At 48.5% G+C, this 23,685-nt stretch overlaps 1 protein-coding gene across 16 annotated transcripts in view; it reads left to right on the top strand.

Moving 5' to 3' along the window:
• The window catches only part of Atp2b2 (ATPase, Ca++ transporting, plasma membrane 2), a 298,783-nt gene that overhangs the window by 98,074 nt on the left and 177,024 nt on the right, over positions 1 to 23,685 (top strand). The window contains exon 1 of one of the 16 annotated variants that reach the window (XM_017321353.2): positions 9,823 to 10,059. The exons of 13 other annotated variants lie outside the window; for them this stretch is intronic. The gene's annotated coding sequence lies outside the window, so the exon portion shown is untranslated. Of the gene's footprint in view, positions 1 to 9,822; positions 10,060 to 23,685 lie in introns of those variants that run through there. 2 more of the 16 variants (NM_001347365.1, XM_030255122.1) reach the window with 2 other exon arrangements.

Here is a 23,685-nt window from a genome sequence, read left to right as displayed (position 1 = left end):
AGTCTGCTCTGCATGTGGGGTTACCTACTGGGGCCATGATGGGTGGAACTGGGCCCCACAGGTAGATGTCAAAGCAGAAACCAGCTTGCTTCTAAACCTAGCTTTGCTGCTTAAGAGCTGTGTGTCACTGGACAAGTGTCTTAGCCTCTCTGAGATCTACTTTCCTCTCTTCCAAAAGGAGGATGCCTTTGGAGTGTTGTTTTCAGGGGTTCAATGTCATTTATCTAAACAAGATGATTGACACAGTGGCCTGGTTTACTTCATGTCCTCTTGGGGAAGCCTTGGGCTGTGGGATTCGGAGTGCTTGAGAGCAGTTATCCCACTTCCGCCCTCTCTGAGGCTGACTCTGTAGCTGGTAGAGGGGTGGACAGAGCCCGAGCTTCAGCATTGGTTTCTAGATTGTACAAGGCTGACCCCAAGCTGCCAGTGCCTGGCCATGTCACTTCTGGAAATCCGGCAGCGAAGGCTCTTTACAGTCAAGATGACAATACCCAAAGATATTAAGCATGAGCTCAGAAGATGCCGGGAGACAGGAAGATGACGGCATCAGGAGGCTGTGTCACACCATGACTGCTTTAAGTCTGGCTGTGAGTTTCCTAGCTGCCGAAACACAGAAGGAAACCAAAGGGATCAAACACAGGCTCAGCTCCAAGGAAGCTTCGACATCATTTGTTACTATAGAATATGTGAATGGAAACTGTAACTTAGTTCCCGATGATGGATATTCAGTCTGTTTACATTTTAACAGATGCTCTAATATGTAGCAATTTAGCCTTTAACTAGGTTCAAAGCTTAACTCTGCTACTTGAAGCCCGGAGGCCTTAAGTAAACCAGTTCACCTCTCTGAGCCTGTTTCTCCATCCATAAAGATTGACATCCATGTGTCAGCACCTGCAGATGGATGTTAGGGTGCCAAGGAGTCACAGGCTGTGTTAGTGTGTGATGCTTAGACCCTGGCTGTACTCTGCCCCCTCTGATTAGGCATTCCTAGATCACCTTTCTCCTTGTCCTTCCCTGAGTCATTTGAGGGCTTCTGACATGTGAGATGGCACAGCATCAGGCAAGGAAGATATAGTCACACACAAAAAACTCTGCTTCCAGGAGTTCAGGGGCCAAGTGTGGAGATGAGAAATAAACTGCCATACAGACATGTAGCTGCTCCCAGTGAAGTTCTGTGAGTTGGGCACAGGGCAGCATCATGGAACAGTTCCCTAGGGGGCCAGAGAAGGTCTCCCTGGAGCAGTAACTGGTTGATCAGAGGTGTTTATGAGAAAGAAAGTGGGATGCAAATATCACAGGCAGAAGGAACTGTACTTGCAAAGGCCCAGGAGTAGGAAAGAATCATTGCCTGGCAAGCCCATACACCACACAGGACATGGTACTGTGAGAATACAGTGGGGATGTCAGGAGATATGTGAATGGCATCCTCACTGTTGAAGAAGCACAGTGGGACAAAGTTTGAATGGAGCATCAGGGGACAGGTGGAAGGTGCCACCTCCTTCAAGCCAGAGATGGTAGCGATGGTAGAGGAGAAGAAACAGTATGGATGCCAAGTGACTTATTCACAGGACCTGTCGATGAGCCATGGGCACCAGTGTGTGGTGATGAGCCTAGGTGTGGGGCGATGAGCTGGGGCATGGGACAAAGAGCCACCATGTGCCTTGGTGGACTACAGCATGGGATGAGGGGAGATCCAGCTCTGTCCCTCCCACCCCCCCAAGGCCAGTTCTGTGCATATGTTCCAAGCCACCTGAGAATCTGGGGACATATATTGCCTTTACAGAGCCCTGACTCCCAAGGGCTCCATCGTGATTGGCAGTAACGCCTCATTATTAAAGGTGTCCACTACACTGCAGCTCTCCGGTTCTCGCTGGCTTCCCAGCAGTTCAGCGGCTGCCTTTGAGCCGCTCCCTTCTCATTATCCCGGGAGTCCCTACTTCTTTTTGTGAAAATTTAATTGCCTTCTGTATTTGAAAGGGTCTCAGCCTGCTACTCAGGTTTGGAGAGTTGGAGTTAAACGCACCCTGATCAAAGACTGCGTGAGGCCAGTGTGGTTCTCCTTAACACTGCAACCACTTGACTCCTCCCAAAATGGAAACCAAATTGCTCAGTGCAGAAACTTAAAAGGAACCTTGTTGAGCGACTCAGGAGTGTGAGCTGCCTGCCGCAGGTCTAAACGGGGAAACTCTCTAGGACGTGAACACCCAGGGTGTGGGGCTAGTTCCCTGTGAAGGTGCAGATGCCCAGTTCCCACTCCTGCAGGAACTCCAGGCTCCTTAAACATTCCTTTATTCTTTTTATTTTAAAAATCCACAGACAGAGTCTTCGGTCCAAGCTAGCCTCAAATTCTCTATGACCCTGAATCTCTGGTTCCCCCTGCCTCTGACCCCCTAAGTACTAAGATCACAAGCATGCCCCATCACAACAGGTTTGTATGGTGCAGGGATTGGACCCAGGGCTTCCTGAATGCCAGGTAACTGCTCTACCAATGAGCCACATTCCCAGCCCTGGGCATTCCTTAACCATCAAGCCAAAATAACTTGTAAGGCATCTGTGGGTTCCGTGTGTCTACTCCAAGCACTCCAACCCCCTCACAGGGACCTGATGCGAACCTACAGGCTATGCAACCTGGAACGCTGCTCTCTGTGCTGTAGATTGATTGATTGATCTCTATGCAGATTGATGCTGGAAGTCCTCTACCGTCTCCGGCCACTATACCTTGCTGGGTTCTCTGTAAGGTACATAATGTCAGAGGTTTCTGTTGTATCTAGAAACACATCACACACACACACACACACACACACACACACACACACACACGTTGATGTCATTCAACCTGGGACCCACACTACATTGCTAAAGAAGCCAGTGAGCAGGCAGCGCTTCTAGGGGAGGAAGAGTATCTCATTTGGAACAGGTTGGGAAACAAATCTGTGTTTGAAGGGTAGAGATGAACAGGTGTGACGTTGTGCTGAGAGCCCCAGGTATATAAATAGCAGAGGAGGTGACAGGAGCAGCTGGCCTCTCTCCTGCAGTGCAAGGCCACCTTCTGCTACTCTCTTTAGTCATCACATTCTGCGCTCTTCCCTTCTCCTCCCTTCTAGCTTCCTTTCCTGGTCTTCTATCCTCTCCCCTTTAACAACCATCTTTTCCTCCCTCCCTTGAGTTCTATCTCCATTAGTGTTGTTGGCCCAAGACGGCTTTGAACTCAAGCCAGGACCCTATTTGTCCAAGTAACTCCATCTAGCTTAAACACAAAAAGGAATTGATTGTCCCGAGTGACTGGACCTTGCCGGGATGGACTTTAGGCATGGCTGGATCCAGGGATGGAGAAATGTCATCAACACCTACTCTTTCACTCTCTCGTTCTTTACACAGGCAGGCAAAGGTGCCTCCTACCACCTCAAGGTTCCCCTTCCTTAGTGCAGCCACACCAGCAAGAAGAGAAAGCTCCCTGTGGTCCCAGCTGGGATGTGCCCTGCCACACATGGCCACTGGCTGTGCAAGGGGCTTTTATCCTAGGAGCCCCAACTGGGACTAGCCCATCAGAGCTGTGCAATCAGAGTGCCCTGCCCTGGGGCTTCCTGTCAGAGGCTGACTGGGGCCCCACAGACACCCACAAGAGTCCACAGTGAGTGTCCCATCTCTTTTACAGCTTATCAGGGTCCTATCCTGCCCTTCCTAATACTGCCTCATTTTTAAATCAGGATCTCTCAGTCACTGCCATCTACAGCCAAGAGGTAGCTCACCTCCAGCACCCCAGCCTCCCCCAGAAATGTCCTACTCACTACACAGGAACAATAAGGATAGCAGACTCATTCTGCTATGGGTTCCAGTCCTGCCCTGCCTCTTCCCAAGATGAACAGATGAGCAGATGTAAGAGTCTAAAATACCCCTCTGTGACATATGCCCTTCCCAGGAGTCCTGCATCCTCCCTCTTCCTGAAAGCAGCCCATGCTACTGTGTCCAGCACCACTACCCTGCCAGATACCCAAACACAGGAAGCTAAAGCTCTTAAGGCCCCGCTGAAGCCTCAGGGACCTCTGTGTGTGGCCCCCATATCAGCCATCCCTCCTCCTAGCCTTACCCTAGGAACCCAACTCCACCCCAGTAGCTCAGGGATGTAAGGACTGAGTAAGCCCAACAGAATAGCCTTTGTTGGCCTTCCAGGGAGTCCCTTTCCCAAGTCCTCAGGAGTCCACTGTTTCCGAGTCACAGCTCTAAGCATGCCTGTCTACCTCCTATGTAGGTGACATCTCTGTACCCCTAAAACTGTGCCTTCCAGAGTGAAAGGACTGGAATCCACATAGACCACACCAAGACCAAGTTCTTAGCACAAAGATTTATTTGCCTGAGAGGACCAAAGGGCAGGGAATAAGAGACAAAGACAGGAGATAGAGGACGAAGGGGAAGGGAACAAAGGAGAGGGGGAGGGGACTGCCTTTGGGTAGTGAGGAAACAGATTTGGCCCACGGACAAATGGCAGTTTATAAAGGGAAAGGGGAAACCCTGTGTTAAGATGAGGTGTTTAATTTTGATTGGACAGGTTAATTGGATGAGTCAAAAGGGGGCTTTTGATTGCTGGATTTCAATGCTTTTATAGCTAGACTGTAGTGGTCAGCCTCAGGAGGAGGAAGTGGCCAAACAAGGGAATAGACCTTGGGGGCTAGCTTTAGGAGTGCAATCTAATGGTTTAGCAAGGCAGAGGGAATAGGGGAAGACAAGACCTGCCAGAATTATGTCTGCCATACTTAGGCCTGTTAGAGCCCCTCACGGAGCCCACGGCGGCCACCTGACCTAAGTCTCGCCATCATTCTAGAACACAGTGAGCTGGACAAAGAGGCCGCTAGGAATAGCCAGGTCTGGCATGGACCAATCATTTCTGCGGGCCAGCTGTGAATCATGAAGGGACAGCAGGAGTCGAGTTGGCACATGAGCAACTCAGCAGCCTAGATCCCTGGTAGAAAAAGCAAGGCCTAAAATGTTCCGCAGTACTCCATTCAGATCTTGCCTCCCCTAGCTATGTGACCACAGACAAAACACTTCACCTCTTTTGCTCCTTTGCATAGAGGGTGGGGCAGTCATATTCTCCCTGGAAGGTCTCTGTAAATATAGAGTCTCCTCTGTGAGAGAGGGTCAGGGATGAGAAATTCTGATTAGTAAAACAGGGAAAAAAAGAAGACATCAGTAGGGACAGTGGTGCATAGTTTATGAAGTGATAGTTATAAATAACAGGATTACATTTCCAAGTCATTGTGGTTTCCTGAGCACCTACTATGTGTTGCTCCCTGTGGTCTCTTGATCATGCCTAGGCACATGTAGAAGAGTTTGTGCCTTCTGCCGTGTTTCTGCCTTCTGTGCCTCCTCAGCTGCTTTCTCCCCTTGGCGCCTCCTTCGTGGAGCCTGTGATTTACTCCAGCCTATCCTGAAAAGCCATACTGAGTCTCTGTCCCATCCGTCCCTCTAACATGAAGGTCATGCCAGCCACTCCGGGCCACTCTGTACAGCTCTGTCACCCGTGTCTGTGTTAGTTTCTTGTCTCATTGCCACAGTGAAATACCCGATGAAAGCCACTCAGGGAAGTGTTTCTCATGGCTTACAGTTCCAGGATACAGTCCACCATGGTGTCACGTGGCAGGAACACAGGGTACAGGGTAACTGGTCACATTGCATGTATAGTCAGGAAGTAAAAAGAGTGAATGATCATTCTAGATCCTACCAAATTGGCAATCAATAGAAACAATCACAGCTACCTAGAGAAATCCCCTCCTGAGGGTCTTATCTGAGATGTAAGTCACTCCACATCTGTCCCCATACCCTGCATAGTCAGCTTTAGGCTGCCTAAAGGAGATAGAGTCTCCTTGGCCTTTGAGAGTGCCGAGGAGCCGCCCCCTTACGGGAGGAACAAGGTGTGGTAGGTGGCAATTCTGCAGCTCCCCAACCACGCCCCTTCCATATTGCAAGGCCCTACTAGGCACAAAGGCCTTGGGCAGAGGAAACTGAGACAGAAGGCAAAAACTGACCTGGCTTAGAGGCGTGGGGAGACAGAGTTAGTGTACCCGTGTGTGCTCCCATGCTGTCCTCCCCACTCCACAAGGGAAGTAAGACCACGGCCATGGCTCAGAGCACAGAAGACCCTCCTGCTTGCTGTGCAATGGGCTCTTACCTACCATTGCCTGTGAAAGAAGCCAGGTCAGGGCCGGGACTGATGAGGCTGAGTGAAAAAGGATGGACAGAGAAGTAACCTTGAACATCCACTCCTTTGCAGGCAGGCAGATCATCTTAGCAGTTGATGCAACGGTCACCTCCCCCCAACCCCAGAGGTTTTTTCCAGTCTGTGTCACTTGCTTTAAGGCCTCGAGACATTGACTTTGTCTCCCAAACTCCTGTTCCTTTAGTTCTAGGAGCTGAAAGATGGTGGTCTACACACTTCTGGTCGTTGCACATCTATTTCTTGTGGTAGCTGAAGGAAGGGACCACAAACCGAGTGGCTCAGCATCAGTGGGTCCAGGCCAAGGTTGTTGCAAGCCACCATCAGGACAAGGCTGCTTCTAGTGGAAACTGGAGAAAAGCCGTTTCCAGCTCTCAGAGCCCCCATCCTCCTTAGAGCGTGCTTACCAGAATCCACCAGCCAAACACCTGAGAGAGAAGTGGGTCATTTGGGCTCACATTCTCAGATGGTCCAGCATAACTAAGTTGTCCCATTCCCTTGGGGCCTGTGCGGTGTGGAGGTGCAGTGCATTCTGTTGGGAGAACTTGGCAGGAAAAACAAAAAACAAACAAAAAAACCCCAGCTCAACTCCTCACCAGAAGCAAAGAGAGGAAGAACCCAGGGTTCCGTGGCCTCCCTCAAGGGTTCAGCCCCATTGACCTAAGGCCTCCCAGTAAGCCCCACCTCTTCAAGTTCCTATCACTACCCAGTGGTGCCCCGCCCCCAGGAACCATGGGTAGGAAGCCTCTACACATGGGCATTGGCCACTCAAGACCTAACTGAAGAGCCTTCTCCCACTCCCACTTGTGCGAACTCCATGAGCACGTCCATCAGACTCATTGGGTGCAGTGGGTTCCTGCTTGTGGAATTTGCACAGAGAAGCTTCGCTTCTGCCTGCCACACCCAGAAGTCAAGAAGGGTTTGAGGCCTTGGGCAAGCTGGTCCCTGTGGACCTCGATGTCCCTGCTGTGAAGTGAGAAAGTTGTCATCACCATGCACTCTCCTGGTCACTTTGACACTGGTGAGGTGACACTTGTCCCAGGGACTTACAAAAGGCCAGGTGCTGGACTTGGGGTGAATTCTTTATTCCCAGGGTTCCCAGTGGCCATGGCACTCAAATCTTTATGTACTTTGCTTTTAAAAGCTATGTCCCACCCCCACAAGTACCCCAGTAAAGAGCTTGGTTCTGTCCAGGCACTCTGCTAAATTATAATCGCTTGCTTCTTTTCACAGAACCCTCCAGGAGGCCCCTGGGATTTGGGAACTAGGGAATGTCACTCAAGGCTGCTTATTGAGCACCAAACAATGGCCCTTCATGAGGTCAGCTGGCAGCCTAGCAACCGCTCAAGCCCTTAGTAACAGTCCCAGAAGTGTTGATATTTACCCAACGGAAAGTTTCCCTTATCTTGATAAATGCCCAATTCCTTCTCCAGGGCACTTGCAAGAAGCCACACCCAGTTAGAATGGCAGTCTGCTCCCCCCCCCCCCCTCCATTTGCTGAGCAAGGCATGGCCCAGTTCTGAACACCACTCTGGGCCCAAGTTCCACCCACTTTGTGGGTGTCAGACATAAGGAGCACTAACTAGTGTGACTATATGCCCCCCTTTATCAATACCCTTTTTTTAAAGTATTCTTGCCGATCTCAAATCTCCTCAGTGAGAAGATCACCCACCCATGAGGCCACTGTCAGCTCGTAGTTCCAGTGTTTTCCCTCCATCCTCTTCCTTGGTCTCAAATCTGAATAATTCAGCCAGATATTTTGGGGGACCTTCCCTAGATCATACGTGGAGCTAGGCACTAGGGAAACTGAGGCAGACCTATTCCTTGTTTTCTGAAGTTTCAGGTTCTGGAGAGACAGTGCCTTAGCACTCTGCAGACGTCTAGGACAGAATCCAGAGCCTCCCCTGCTCGTCCCCAACAAGCTATTTTAGTCTGTAATAATACTCCTCAGTATGCTGGCGGCATTTTGCAGTCTCTAAAACACTTCCCTTGTGTTACCTCATTTAACCCTGACGTCATCTGAGGGTGAGATTCTAATATGTCCCCATTGCACAGACGGAAGCTGAAGGTCACGGGGCCTGGAGAGCTTGGCCTTCACTTCCTCCCTCCTCTCCTGTGGGCTGGGATGCTAATGTCTGCCTCACAGGACCATCTGCAAAGGGGAGAGGCTGCACTCAGAACCTCCGTAAACAGTGGCAGTTGTCTACCGTGAGCCCCTCAGCTCCAATCAGTGAGGAACTCCGGGGACTTCCTGAGCGTACACTTTCAGAGATATCCCCAGACCCCTTGGAAGGTCTGCCTGACCCATTTTAGAGTCCAGGAAACACCTCTGGGCTGAGATCCCAGCTCTGCCACCTTGGCAATCTCCAGCCTCAGCTTATTCATCTGTAAAATGGGGCTAAGTCTGAATTTTTCTGAGGATGACAGAATGAAATAAAACAAACAACAACAGCAAAAAGGTGTGTTGGAGTAGGCTGGATTGGGCTAGCAATACGGCTTAGGTGGTCGGTAAGGTATTCGTCCAGCTTGCTAAAAGCCTGGGGATTGATTCTCAGCACTGAATAAATTAGTATGGTGTTCCAAGTCTGTCGCCTCAGGATTATTTGGGTGGAAGCAGGAGGATCAGAGGTTCAAGGTAAACCCTGACTGTATATGGAATTAGAGGCCAGGTTGGCATACATGGTACCCTGTCTCCTACTCTGCACACAGACACCAGGCCTGGCTGGGCAGGAGGCTCTGTAAGATCCACCAGTTGGGACCTGAGCGTGGGAAAGAATGGACAGGAGCCCCTCAGTCTGAGCAGAGCCCACTTTAGTGAAAAAGCCCAACAAGGCTGCAGTACTGCTTAGTCAGTTTGGTTTTTTTTTCAACTTGACACAAACTAGAGTCATCTAGGAAGCGAGGACCTGAATTTGAGAAAGTGATTCTATTATATTAGCCAGGAGCCAGGTTTGTGCAGCATTTTCTGTTGTTGTCGAGGTTTTTAAAAATAGATTATTAATGTTTACTTTATGTGCACTGGTGTTTTGCCTGCATGTGCATCTATGTGAGGGTGTCAGACCTTGGAGTTACAGACAGTTGTGAGCTGCCATGTGGGTGTTGGGAACTGAACCTGGGAAGAGCATTCTGGGTTCTTAACCACCGGACCATCTCTCCAGCCCAAGCATTTTCTTGATTAGTGATTGATGTGGTAACAACCAGCCCATGCTGGGTGACACCACCCCTGGGAAGGGGAGCCTGGTGGCATTAGAAAGAAGCACTTACACACACGCACACACACACACACACACACACACACACACACACATCCTTTCTTTACCAAACTCTACAGGAACAAAGCTGTCAGATTCCCTGGTGCCACCTAAGTGGTTTCCCACCCACGCCCCTGCCAGGAGCTGAGTCACCCAGCACTGGCACCGAGGCGGACTGTGGGAAGGGTGTTCCTTCCTCTGCTGCAGGCAAGCTCTCGAAAGCCAGAACCCAGCCCCTGGCAGGTGCCGGGAGGGGCCTTATGCAACTTCTAACATTGTTCAAAATCACTTCTACAGAAAAGCAGGGACCCAGGCTGCAATAGGCACAGCTACGTTTTCTTATGTAACCTTTACCATTGTTAAAAAGCCATGCGTGTTCACAATTTCCATTTGCCCGGGGCCTCAGATATCTGGCCTGGCCAAACCTCCTGTTCTGCTCCCAGCCGCTCCGGCAGAGGCTAGAGCCGGCTTTGAACAAGTGAGGGAAATAAGGCATGTTTGGGGTGGCATGGCCCAGAGACCCCAGGAGCAGCTCTGCACCCCAGCTTTCCACTGGCCAGCCCAGGCACTGCTGGGAATTGAAAAGAAACAAAACAGGTAAACTTGCTACATTTGATTCTTTTCTTGAATAAGATAGCCATGAGTAGCTCTTAGCTAATGGCCAGTGAGAGGTCTGAACTCTGATGTTTGAAACAGAAAAGCAGGCTAAGGAGATGGCTAGGTGAGGAAAAGTGTGTGCCAGCAAGCCTTGATGCCACTAGCTTGACCCCAGAACCTACACAGTGGGCCGGAGAACTGATTTCTCCAAGTTGTCCTCTGACCTCCGATGCATGCACCATGACACATGCACATTAATAGTGAAGAAGACCTTTTAAAGGAAGGAAAATTTGTTTCTATTAGTGTAGCACAGGAAAGTGTGTGTGTGTGTGTGTGTGTGTGTGTGTGTGTGTGTAAGTGCATTCTTAGGGTGAGGTGTTCACAAGCCTCTGTGCCTTTGGAGGACAACTTGCAGGAATCAGTTCTCTCCTTCCACCATCAGCATCCTGGATCTTCAGGCTTGGCAGCAAGTGCCTTTAGTAGCTGAGCTATCTCACCATCCTGGGAAATGTCTTTGCATTCCTGAATTGCTCTCCAGGGGCTGTGGGAGGCGAAGGCCTAGAAGTCAGAGTCAAGGAGAAAGGAGCTACAGCGGAGGGCAGTCTTCAGCAAGGCTGATACTAAGCTAAATGTCTCTGTCCCTTTCTCTACTATACTCTGTGTGCCAAAGCTGTCGCAGGTGTGCACCAATGACTAGCCATGCTGGGACTTGTGCTGCCTGCTTTGCTGAGGGGTCTGTCTTTCCTCAGTCGCCCACCGCTCCTCAGCAGATGCTCTCACTCAATCCCTGGCTCAAGAACTAAGGTCCAGAATGGCTGAGTGCAGGGGACGGCAAAGCCCCACAGTCATGCCGTGTGATGTAGTGTGAGGTTCACAGTAATTAGCAAAGGAGAGTAGAGAGAGGCAGTCACAGGGACAGCGGGCTGGCCATGTCCTTTCAACAAAGCAGCCTAACAGGAGCGTCTGCCAGGCCTTTCCGACTGAGCCTTGCTATGTCTGTGAACGTTCCCCTGAGATGGCACAGTGACCTCATCAGCATGGCTTCCTACTGCTGAACCCTCTTCTACAACTGACTCTGTAGAGCTGGGAGTGACATGTCTCTTGCTGTGACCAGAGAAGCGTATGATGCTAGCGGCCAGGCAGCCAAGGAGCCAGGAAGGGACATGCCAAGTCTGGATGTGTGTTCTGTGAGGTTGGGCTTTCTCGGAACCATGCTCTTGTTCCTTTCCACGGGAGAGGAAAATGTGTTCCAGAAGGGAAAAGTGTTTATCATCAAAAGATAAGAGGCCTGCAAAGCCTCGGGTCAGCCTGGGTCCTTTCTCCACAGAGTGCTGTGTGGAGAAAAATGTACTTTCAGAAATGGAAAATTGTAAGTTTAGCATCCTGCTTATTCATGTATTAAACAGAAAAAATAATAGTTAATTTTGCCCTAAGGAACATTGAAAATATGTATTCTACAGCCAAGTGGAATATTTTATGCTCCCCAGCATGATGTGCACCCACATACCTCCTGTGGGGCTCAGTGCAGGCTTCAGGTGTCAGTGTGTCTCCTATTATAGCGGACGTCTTTTGCCTTTTCTTATTCTCTGCTCTCTGGTTTTTCTGTCCGCAGTCTTCGGAGCCTCTGTTCTCTGTGACTAGCAGGTCAGTCATAAGACTCCCTAAAACTTCCCAAGCGCTCTCTTAGGGTGTAAGTGATTGCCATCAAGGTCTGGAAGCTTTTAACACCATGGCAGGATATTAGGAACACGTGTGGACAACAGGCTTCCTTGACTCAAGTTGGGAAAAGCCAGGCTGTGCCTTAGCTGGTGACTTCCCTTGCTGGAGACACATGTCTCCCTCTCTGAGTTCCTGATCATTGAGCAGGGTCAGCTGTTGCTGCTGTGGGCCCCCACCTCTGAGCTGGAGCCCCGGCCCCCACCTCTGAGCTGGAGCCCCGGCCCTCACCTCTGAGCTGGAATGTGTTCCCTGGACTCTTGTGCTTTTCACTTCTCTGTCATTCCCAGGCCCCAAGAGCAGAATCTATGTCACCTGTATGTCATGAAAGCATGGGTTCTGGCAGGAAGGGGAGGTGGGGAGACAAGAAAGAAGGAGGAAAGAGAGGGAGGAAAATGTAAATTTTAATCGTTCTGCACCCCATAGTTCTTCACCTCTAGCCTAAGTAATATGACATGCTAAATATGACAGCTTTGCCCCTGCATCACATTGCCACATCCACCCTACACCGGATACGGTGTAGGTCACACAAGTTAGGCACCATATGTACTTGTGAGTCTGCTTACTGTCCCCATAAGGACCACTGCTACTGAGAAGATAGTACCTTCTCAGAAGGCATTATCTGATCCTCCACTTAGGAAAGACCATGGTCCAAAGGAGAGGTCTAGACACATCTTCCTGGCATCCATGGGTACCAGTACTCAAATTCACATACTCCCATGCAGACACAGACACAGAGCTAAAAATAAAAATAAAACTTTAAAAAATTCTTTGACTGACCAAATGAGTGAATGAATGAATGAAGGTGTGGAAGGGTGGGGTGGTTAATATTCTTTCGTGATTGTTTGCTCTTAGTTCCCACTTCCTATTATGTGCAAGGATCAAGACAAATCCTCTGAGGGGAAGTGGGATTGGATTCAGATCTAGCCTTCTGATTGTTAGTCACTTCTGATCTACCAAGAGGACAGTCTGAATGCCTCCCTGTCTCAAGCCACGCTCTCTCAGAAGCCAGCCTTGCCTTGGTCTTCAGCCCATGGTTTATAGAAACCAATCTTGACATTAGCACTCATGAGCAAGGCCAAAGAAGGCTGGAAAGGGAGAGGAAGTGAGGCCAGACAGGGACAGAGGTGTCGCCAAGCAATACATTACCACTGTGGGCAGTTGGGGACACTGGGGACAGTGGGAACTATGTATACACCCACAGCTCATGGTGTTCCCACCCAAGGCAAGTAAACAGAACTAATTGCATACTAACTGCCAACACCACCCACCATGGGTGTAGGGCTGGGCTGGGGAGTGATATCTCTAGGAGAGATGGAGATATAGGTGGGCAGTAGACCCTGCCTGCCCCTCTATTGTCACATTGCTTTCTGTCACAACTCCATGCTGCTGTGAGGATTAGGGGTGTGTGTGTGTGTGTGTGTGTGTGTGTGTGTGTGTGTGTGTGTGTGTGTGTGTACATGTGCACGTATGTATGTTATATGTGTACACATACATATGGGAGACAAGTGTTGATGTCTGGTCCTTCTCAGTCACTCACTATTTTTATTTTTGAAGCAGGGTCTCTTGCTGAGCCTGAAACTTGCTGGTTCGAGTAAGGCTAACTGGCCAGCAAGCCCCCAGAATTCTCCTGTCCCTACAGCCTCAGCACTAACAACACAGACCTATGCTGCCATGCCTGGCTTTTTTAAAGTGTGTGTGCTGGGAAGAAAACCCTGGTCCTCACACTTTATAGACTGAGCCATCTCCCAAGCTGCACCGTCTTGGGGAGGTGTCCTTGATATACATTAACACTTGATGTGTGTGCCCAAGCACCCTATGTGTGATTCAGAATAGGCACCCCTGGAGCCATCTCCCTAGAACTTCCTCACCATCTGCAGGATAACATGGTCCTAGAGAGTGCCAAGAACTGGGATGCCACAGGGAGCCTAAGGAGCGGTGTCCCGGGTATCCAGCATGTATAGTCCCGCAGGCACATGGTGCAGGGCTGGAGAGCTAAGGACGCTGGGGCCTGCCTCGTTTAACCCCATCACTTTATAAGAGGAGCATCTGGTCCCAGGACACGTGACTGCAAGGTAGTCTGAAACTGACCTCCCTTCAAAGTGGAAGCCAGACACATAGACAACAGCAGCTCTCCCAGCCTTCCTGCTGGGGTACTCGGAGGTCATTTTATAGCGCTGGAACCGTGCTCTGCAAACACCTCACCTGAATGTGTTTCCTGGCTTGGTTGTTTTCCAGCTTGGATACAAGATGGATTTGCCTTGCAGGGGGATTAGCTTCCCCGGGAGGCATGTGCAAAGTCCATGTCTATAGCTCCCTTGAGGACTAGCATTCGGGAGTTCCGTGGAACAGTTGATTAAGAGCACAGGCCTTGACCAGCTGTGTGGCCTCTCAGGCTGTTCCCATCCCCTCTCTGAGTCAATTTCCTTATCTTTAAAATGGGGCCTGCAGGGAAATAGCAGGTACAAGAATGCCGAGGAAGGTCTGAATCTCCAGGTCTCACTGTTAATGTATTGGTGTTCTCATTAGGGGGGGGGGGGTGGGAGTGGGGTGACCCCACCCCAGCCAACTGCTAGGTTTATGAATTCTTTCTTCTCATGCATTGTCAAACTCCAAAGTTCCAAGGAATGTTCAGGCAGTTCTTCCACCCCTGTGACACACAGCCATACAGTGCAATATCAGCAGATCTGAAAGGGCTCAGCGACATCTATGTCTTATAATGGAGACAGTAAGACCAGGAAGCTTGGCAGCAGTCAGTCCTGGGATCCAAGATGTGGGTTCCCAAATCTGCTCTTTTCTAATATCTGTTATGGGAGCTGCGCCTAAGGTGCTCAACCCCCACCACTGAGCCTAGCCTCTCCCCTCTCCCCTCTCCCCTCTCCCCTCTCCCCTCTCCCCTCTCCCCTCTCCCCTCTCCCCTCTCCCCTCTCCCCTCTCCCCTCTCCACATGTAGATTGGCCATCCCCAGCCGTGCAGAATGCTGGGGTGTTCAATCCACACAGCGGGCGTCATTTCCGCCTCTGAGTTGGTGTACAACAGATGGCTCAGGGGTTATTTTCAACTCAAGAGAGGACATTTCACAAGAGTATAGCACTCACAGATGGGGGCAGTGGGCCTGGAACTCAGGCCAACATTCATAGCCGGGTGGAGGAGCCCCATAGCCTCAGCTCCTGTCCTGGCAGTGTGGGATATGCGGCCTTCGGGAATGCCTCAGCCTCCCTACTCATAGACTAGGGCAGGGAAGCCATTAGTGGAACTTTGACATCATCAACCTGGACAAATAGACCTCAGGGAAAAGAGGCTGGTATGGTGGAGGCTTTTAGAGAGCCTCTCTGTTTCTAACAGGGGAAAGTCCTCAGGCATGGCGAATGGAGCTGTCCAAGGTATTTAGGTTCCTGTGTCCAAGTGGGCCCAGCAAGTGGGGAGGTTGGTGGGTGAGAGCCACTAGGCTGGGACCTGAGACCCTGCCAGCTCCTTGCTTCCACCTGAGGTCTCAGCTTGGACAGAGGGACTTGGAGGGGAAGGTATCAGGGGAACATGAGATAGGACAGGATGGGGGGGCATCCTCCTGCTGAACCCCAAGTCTCAGCTCTCAGGCACTTTGTGGTGAATAGAATGTGGGCATGGGGAAGAGACCCATTCACAGGGCAAGGGTGTCTGGCCTCCCAGCACAAAGGCTCCATGTGCCATGTTTACTATAGAATATAAGGAGTAAGAGGCATATTGTAAAAGAACCGAAATCTTTGCCTTGCTGGTGCTGAGATCTGGAGGGATCTCATGTCTTTTAGCACCATGTCTTCCTTCTAGACACTGCACACAGTAAGCATCATATAAACTGAAATCGTATTTTCATTTTCTTCATTTTTTCTTGAGTTTCAGATATTTGCCTGAGTCATTAAATTATTTGAAAACACTGTTTTGATAGATGCACAATAACATACTCCTATAGCTACCAAATAACTTATCTAACTAACCCCCATCTCATAAGGATAGCTTACCCATCATTTTACTTGTCTCTTTAAGAGAACTGCTGTACTCACTATGTGCATGTGTCCATAATCTCAGCAAGCTGAAGTACGAAGATGGCAGGTTCAAGGCTAGCCTTAGCTACATAGTGAAACCCTGGCTCAGATATCAAACCAGGGATCAGAGAAAATAGCTCAGCAGGTAAAGATGCAAAAAAACCCTAACAGTTGTTTCCATCTTGAGAGCATTTTGGATTTCAGGGTTTCAAGAAGAGACTGGCTTTAAAAATTTCTTTTTTACTTTTAATTATGTGTATATGTGTGTATCTATGTGTGGGTTTATACACATGAGTACAGTGCCCACAGAGACCAGAAGAGAGTGCCAGACCCCCTAGAGCTGGAATTACAGGTGACTGTGAGCCACGCATTTGTTTTACATCTCGATGGATCCTTTTTTTTTCTTTTTGCTTCTTTTTATTTTTAATATTTATTTATTATATGTAAGTACACTGTAGCTGTCTTCAGACTCTCCAGAAGAGGGAGTCAGATCACGCTACGGATGGTTGTGAGCCACCATGTGGTTGCTGGGATTTGAACTCCAGACCTTCGGAAGAGCAGTTGGGTGCTCTTACCCACTGAGCCATATCACCAGCCCCTCGATGGATCCTTTTTAAAAGAATGTGTTAATGATCATACACCCCATCACATGGGCATGTGAACCACTGCACACATGTGGAAATTAAAGGACAATTTTTCTTTTTTTTTCCATTTTTTATTAGGTATTTAGCTCATTTACATTTCCAATGCTATACCAAAAGTCCCCCATACCCACCCACCCCCACTCCCCTACCCACCCACTTCCCCTTTTTGGCCCTGGCGTTCCCCTGTACTGGGGCATATAAAGTTTGTGTGTCCAATGGGCCTCTCTTTCCAGTGATGGCCGACTAGGCCATCTTTTGATACATATGCAGCTAGAGTCAAGAGCTCCGGGGTACTGGTTAGTTCATAATGTTGTTCCACCTATAGGGTTGCAGATCCCTTTAGCTCCTTGGGTACTTTCTCTAGCTCCTCCATTGGGAGCCCTGTGATCCATCCATTAGCTGATTGTGAGCATCCACTTCTGTGTTTGCTAGGCCCCGGCATAGTCTCACAAATCCAGAAGATGCCCCAACTGGTAAGAAGGACACATGCTCCACTATGTTCATAGCAGCCTTATTTATAATAGCCAGAAGCTGGAAAGAACCTAGATGCCCCTCAACAGAGGAATGGATACAGAAAATGTGGTACATCTACACAATGGAGTACTACTCAGCTATTAAAAAGAATGAATTTATGAAATTCCTAGCCAAATGGATGGACCTGGAGGGCATCATCCTGAGTGAGGTAACACATTCACAAAGGAACTCACACAATATGTACTCACTGATAAGTGGATATTAGCCCAAAACCTAGGATACCCAAGATATAAGATACAATTTCCTAAACACATGAAACTCAAGAAAAATGAAGACTGAAGTGTGGACACTATGCCCCTCCTTAGAAGTGGGAACAAAACACCCATGGAAGGAGTTACAGAGACAAAGTTTGGAGCTGAGATGAAAGGATGGACCATGTAGAGACTGCCATATCCAGGGATCCACCCCATAATCAGCATCCAAACGCTGACACCATTGCATACACTAGCAAGATTTTATCGAAAGGACCCAGGTGTAGGACAATTTTTCAAAACCAGTTCTCTTCTTCCACCTTTACGTGGGTCCCAGGGATCAAACCCAGGTCACCTGACTCAGTGCCAACTGTCTTTACCCAGTTGAGCACTCACCAGATGACTCACCACTGTGTGATGACTGCTTTGCCCATGCTCAGTTTTGTAACATCACACCTTGTTCATTGAGTTCTACACACCCAAATTATTTGTCCATTTTCTCATACAGTTTCAGTTTTAAGAAATCATGCTTGTAGCCTAACTGTTAACCTCTTAAGAAAAGCATCTTAAGGACTGAGGACCATCGAGCTTACAGTGGCAGGTTGTACTGGCCCAGCTGGCATGAACCCAAACAGCCTCTTGGCGGGGGGGGGGGGGGGGTAAGGATGATTATAGGAAAGGCAGAAAGAAGATGCAAGAGACAGATATGGGAGGGCTGCAGGTCAATACCACGTCAGCCGTGAGCTTATTTTTCTTAGCTTTTTTAAACTATACAGTACCAGGGAAAGCAAAGCCACAAGCTAACAAAAACAACTGCAGAAACATGCACATAAGACATCTATTCTCATCCAAAAGCCTCTCTATTCCTTCCACCAAGGTCAATAGAATCTCCAGCCCCTCGCCTTGAGCCTCAAGTGAACCTCCTCTTATCACTCCATGCCTCAGCAGGCCAATAGACCCTGACCAACAGACCTGCCTTGATTCTGCTGGCAGGCAGATCTCTCGATCTCTCTCTCTCTCTCTCTCTCTCTCTCTCTCTCTCTCTCTCTCTCTCTCTCCCTCTCCCTCTCTCTCTCCCTCTCTCTCTGCTTCAGAGAAGCAGACAAACTGCTCCCAACAACAGGTACAAGTTTTCCCAAAGGTTTCCATTTTGATGAATTCTTATCTTTGGCAACAAGTGCTGCCCATTGCTTTCCTTGGAGAGATGGGCACACCCAGTACACTTTGGAGAAACTGCCTGCCAAACACCCAAGTTAAATAACCATCATTTGCCAATCATGTACGTTCAAATGGCCTTCCATGAAAACAGCCGCTACATCAGCCAGCATTGTGAAGGACTGAACATAGGCTTTTCCTCCATCAGCATCCAGAGGCAAATATCATACACCCACTCTGTGTACTCAGGTGTGGAAAGCTCATTAAACCAACCATTCTCACCACTACATCCAGGACACTCATGATCACAAGCATGTGGCAGGGGAGAATAGGGTGAGCCTAATACACACTGCCCACCATGGTCCAGGATCTTCATTCAACATTGCTGTTCAGCTATTGTCGGTGAAAATGGTTCATGGTGTGTTTGTGTCACTATGGGAACTGTTCTGTCTGAGACCTCCAAAAATCTTAGGAAGGTACCTTTCTGTTGCTGTCACAGAATACCCGATGAAGGCAACTAAAGATGGAGGTTGGATTTTTGCTCATAATTTAAGGATACAGTCCACCCTGGTGGAGAAGTCAGAGTGGCAGGAGTGTGGGAAGCAGAGAAATGGACCCTGGCACTCAGCTCACTTTCTCCTTTGTATTCAGTTTGGGACCCCAGCCCATGTGATGGTGCCATCCACATTCAGAATGGGGTCTTGCTTTTTTCCTATTAAACCTTTATGAGAAGGTACTACAGATAACCCTGGAGTTGTAGCCCTAGGTGACTATAAATCTAGTCAAGTTGATCATGAAATTTAAGTATCGCATAGACTTAGGAAACATTAAAGAAAACATAGAGCAGACTTTGGGTACAGAAACCTAGAGATGTATAAGGCTGAAGTCACATGGTCAGCATGCAGCCAGTAGGAAACTTCATGACCTGGGCATGGGATTGGTTTTCTGTCATAGATATAAGGAAGAGTCTGTTCAGCTCACAGTTTTGAGGCCTTCATGGGTGGCTTCACTGTACAAGGTGTGGGGGAGGAAACCAGATAAGAGAGCTCATCTTACTCTGTCAACACTTCACTCCAAAGAGAACAACTAGGTTCCCACAAGATCTCTCTATGTTACTTTGAGGGCAGCATCCCAATGACCTGCCTCCTCCCTCTAGGCCACACCTCTTAAAGGTCACATCCCACCCCACCCCAGCAGCATGACTTTGAGCATCCAAATGCTAGCACAGGAACTGTTAGCAGACAGTTGGTGGAACAGAATGGTGGAAACTTCTGCGGTTCAGAGATGTGGAGGGGAGGAGAGCAAGGACAAGGGTCAGTGCTGAAGGAGCAGGCTCAGCAGCTGGCACAGCTGGAAAGGCCCAGGGAGCAATCACATCTTGATTCACACCATTGGTGAGGTCAGCACTGGCCAGATCTCCATGTTCCCTACAGAGACCTAGCAGAGCTGGGCCTTGAGACCCTGAAAACAATTCCAATCTGGGTTTCTAGAATTCACCACCAAGTCTTCAACTTCATAGGTTGACTCCAGCTACCAAGCATCCTGTCAACAACTCTGAATGGGAAAACACCCCAGAGGCCCCAGTTTCCCTTGTCACCTGACTGAAAGGAAGGTCTCTCCTGAGACAGATGAGAAGTCGGGAGACATTGACAATAGCAGTCATTGACAAAAGCAGGCATTCCTGGAAGATGAGCTGAAGTATGCTAGCACATGCCTGTGATCTCAGCTTTGGGAGGCTGAGGCAGATGGGCTGCCATGAGTTCAAGGCCAGCCTCTGCTACATAGAAAGTTCTAGACCAACCCAGGCTAAAGGGAAAAACACAAATGGAACATGAAGAGAATTCTAGAAAACTTTAGGCAGAGGGAAACACACATTTAGTGGCTTCTATTTCCAGGCTGGAGTGGAGTCACTAGCCAGAATCTCCTCTGTAAGGACAGCTGAAAGCCCCCGACACACTCAGAACAACTAGAAGACAGACACATGAAGGGGGAACACAGCTGGCCCGGGGTGGGAAGAGGCCCCAGGATCCCACAGTGGAAACTCTGGGTCTTTCCATGACAAAATTTATCCCAGAATCAAACTGAAGAAACTAGGACTGAGGCCTTGACAATAGTCATACCCAGCAGTCCCCACCCTAGAGCAGCCTTCTTCAATCTGTGGGCTGTGACCCTTTTGGGAGTCAAATGACTTTCACAGGGGGTCACTTTAGACTATCGGAAAACACAGATTTCACATTATGATTCATAAGTGCAAAATTACAGTTATGAAATAGCAACAAAAAATCATTTTATGGTTGGGGGTCACCACATTATGAAGAACTGTTAAAGGGTCACAGCGTTAGGAAGGTTGAGAGCCACTGCCGTGGCGAATGCAAGGGTCAAACGCATACTCCAGATGCTGGCGACTGTCCCAGCCAGTCACCAAGAAACATGGAATGGGAGATGGGACCTCCACCATCAGCAGGCTATAATGCGGAAGGCCATGGGAGGTTGTAAGGACCCCAGACCCTCCAACTAGAGGGATTCCTATCCCTTCTCAGCAACAACAAGGAACCCCCCACCAGCAGAGGCTGACCTGAAAAGGCGGGTGTGGGTCCCTATGGGAAATTAGCAAGCAGGCATTCCCCTGCATCTGCCTGAGTAGGGCAGAGGAAATAGAGGGTATGAATGAGTCTCGTGATGTGATAGGTTTCCAGGGAAATTCACTCATATCTGAAGTACCAGGAAGAAGTCTGGCTCAGTGGAAAAGAGCCATTGACAAATGCCAACCCAGATGGCAAGAGCTACAAGAACCAGCTAACAAGGATTTCACGGTAGCCAGTAAAAGCATACTTCGGGGAACTGCTCTGACTACACTGGAATCAGACTTTTAAAAAAATCAAAAAAGAATAGAGAAATCAAATGGAAATTTTAGAACAGAAAAGCACTCCAGAAAATTAAAATAAAATAAAATAAAATAAAATAAAAAGACCCACTCTCAGTGCTTGATAGCAGACAAGAGAGGACTGAAGAAAGACTCATTAAACCAAATATAGAATAATGGAAATTACCTGATCTAAATAACAAAGAGAAAATGTCAGGAAAAAAATGTGTCAACGGAGCTTCAGAGTCCTATGGGATTGTCAACAAGGCTCCTGTCACCAGACTTGTGGAGAAAGAGAAAGAGACGGGGGCTGAAAAGTATTAGTATATGAATAAATAATGGCTGAAAATTTCCCCAAATTGGTACATACACGCGCACACACACACACACACACACACACACACACACACCCCTCCGAAGAGCCAAGAAGCTCAACAAATCTCAAGCAGTATGAATCCATAGCAATCTACTATAAGCAGCAAATAAGCTACTGAAAATAAAATTTAGACAATATTGAAAGAAGTGGAAGAGAAATGATATCCACTAATGGGGTGACAAAGTATTAATACCTCACATATACACAGACACTTAGTTTAAAAGAAAATCAGGGCCAGTGAATGGCTCAGCAGGGAAAGGTACCAAGTCTGAGGGACCTGAGTTTGACTCAGAACCCTGATGCCTCCCTCAAGTTGCCCTATGACCTCCACATGACATTCAACATAAAATAAACATAATTTTTTTAAAAAATCAATAAAATCAATTAGATACTGAGCAAAATGCATGGAGAGATCCCTCTGAAGATGCTGTACAGTCAGCAAAGTGCACCTGAGAAGGCTCCCAGCATGGCTGGCCACTAGGAAACTGCAGATGGTAAACCACAGGTAGCAGCAGCCAGCTGCATCAGAATGGCAGGCCCTGATGGGAACACCAAAAGACTCAGATGTCCTCTCAGGAATGTGACACAGGACAACCACTCTGTAGGATGGCGTAAGGATCGCATTCAACACTGTGCCTCTACCATCTGATCCACCAATCATACTTCGGGCCATTCATTACAAATAAATGGAAACTTGCATTGACCCACACCCCAAACAACACTGACACAACCATTCATCGCAGCCTGTTATTCATACTAGCTTCTCCAACATTGTATAATAACCTGAATAGCCTTGATCACTAAATGATTACACTGTGGCCCATCCAGTCACAGTCAATCACTGAATCATGCAAAACCTAGACAATAGAGCAAGGAGGTCAGGGAGGGTTGGCTCAGTGGTTATTGTGTAAGCATGAGGACCTGAGTTCAAATCCTATATATATATATATATATATATATATATATATATATTTTTTTTTTTTTTTAATGAGCAAAGTCACATGCATACTTGTAGCCTCAGCCCCTAGAAGGGATGAATGCTGGGCGTGCCAGCCTAGCTTCAGGTTCAGGGAGAGACTTGGTCACAAGGAAATAAGCAAGAAAATAATACAGCCTGACATCTTCCTCTGATCTCTGTACACACACACACACACACACACACACACACACACACACACACACACAAAGAAAGTCTAGCTCAGTCTCCAGAAAATTATCCTAAGGAAAACACAAAAAGCTAGTTTCAGGAAGTTCACCTAGCACCTGGCTTTCTGTCTTTCACGTCACTGATGAAGACTATTCTGCAGCCAGAGAGCAGGATGAGGTGGAGAGGGAGTGAAGGAGGCCTTGTGGTGTGGGACAGTTTTGTGTCTTGACTGTGGTGATGATAACATGGAGCCACTCACAAGAGCATGCCCGTGTGTGCAGCTCCTGTGAGTGTGTGCAGATGTGTGTAGCTCCTATGAGTGTGTACACATGTGTGCAGCTCTTGTGAGTGTGGGCACATGTGTGTAGCTCCTGTGAGTGTGGGCACATGTGTGCAGTTCCTGTGAGTGTGTGCACTTATGTGTAGCTCCTGTGAGTGTGTGCACATGTGTGTAGCTTCTGTGAATGTGTGCACATTTGTGCAGTTCCTATGAGTGTATGCACATGTGTGTAGCTCCTGTGAATGTGTGCACATGTGTGCAGCTCCTGTGAATGTGTGCACATGTGTGCAGCTCCTGTGAATATGTGCACATTTGGATGGGCTTTAAAACAAACATGTCTAAGGTCACTTGCCTGGTTTTGAGGATAAGCTTGTTTACACAAGATGTGATACAGATGTGGGAAGGGCACAGGGCTGCTCTGTGCATTTCTTTGCAACCTCCTCTGAAGTGATATAACTATTTCAAAATAAAAAAGTGGCAAAGAAATGAATAGAGAGATGACAGATATGTGGCTGGCTGGGTGGGTAGGTGGGTGGGTGGGTGGGTGGGTGGTCGAGAAGCAGGAACTCTGAAAGGTTGGACTCTTTGTGCAGGGAAGGTCTCTCTCTCTCTCTCTCTCTCTCTCTCTCTCTCTCTCTCTCTCTCTCTCTCTCTCTCTCTCTCTCTTCCCAGAGTACATACCATGACCATTCCAACAC

This window comes from Mus musculus, chromosome 6 (genome assembly GCF_000001635.26).
Source record: "Mus musculus strain C57BL/6J chromosome 6, GRCm38.p6 C57BL/6J".
Lineage (NCBI taxonomy): Eukaryota > Metazoa > Chordata > Mammalia > Rodentia > Muridae > Mus > Mus musculus.
Note: the sequence above shows the minus strand (reverse complement) of the source record. Positions and strands in the feature narration are given on the sequence as shown.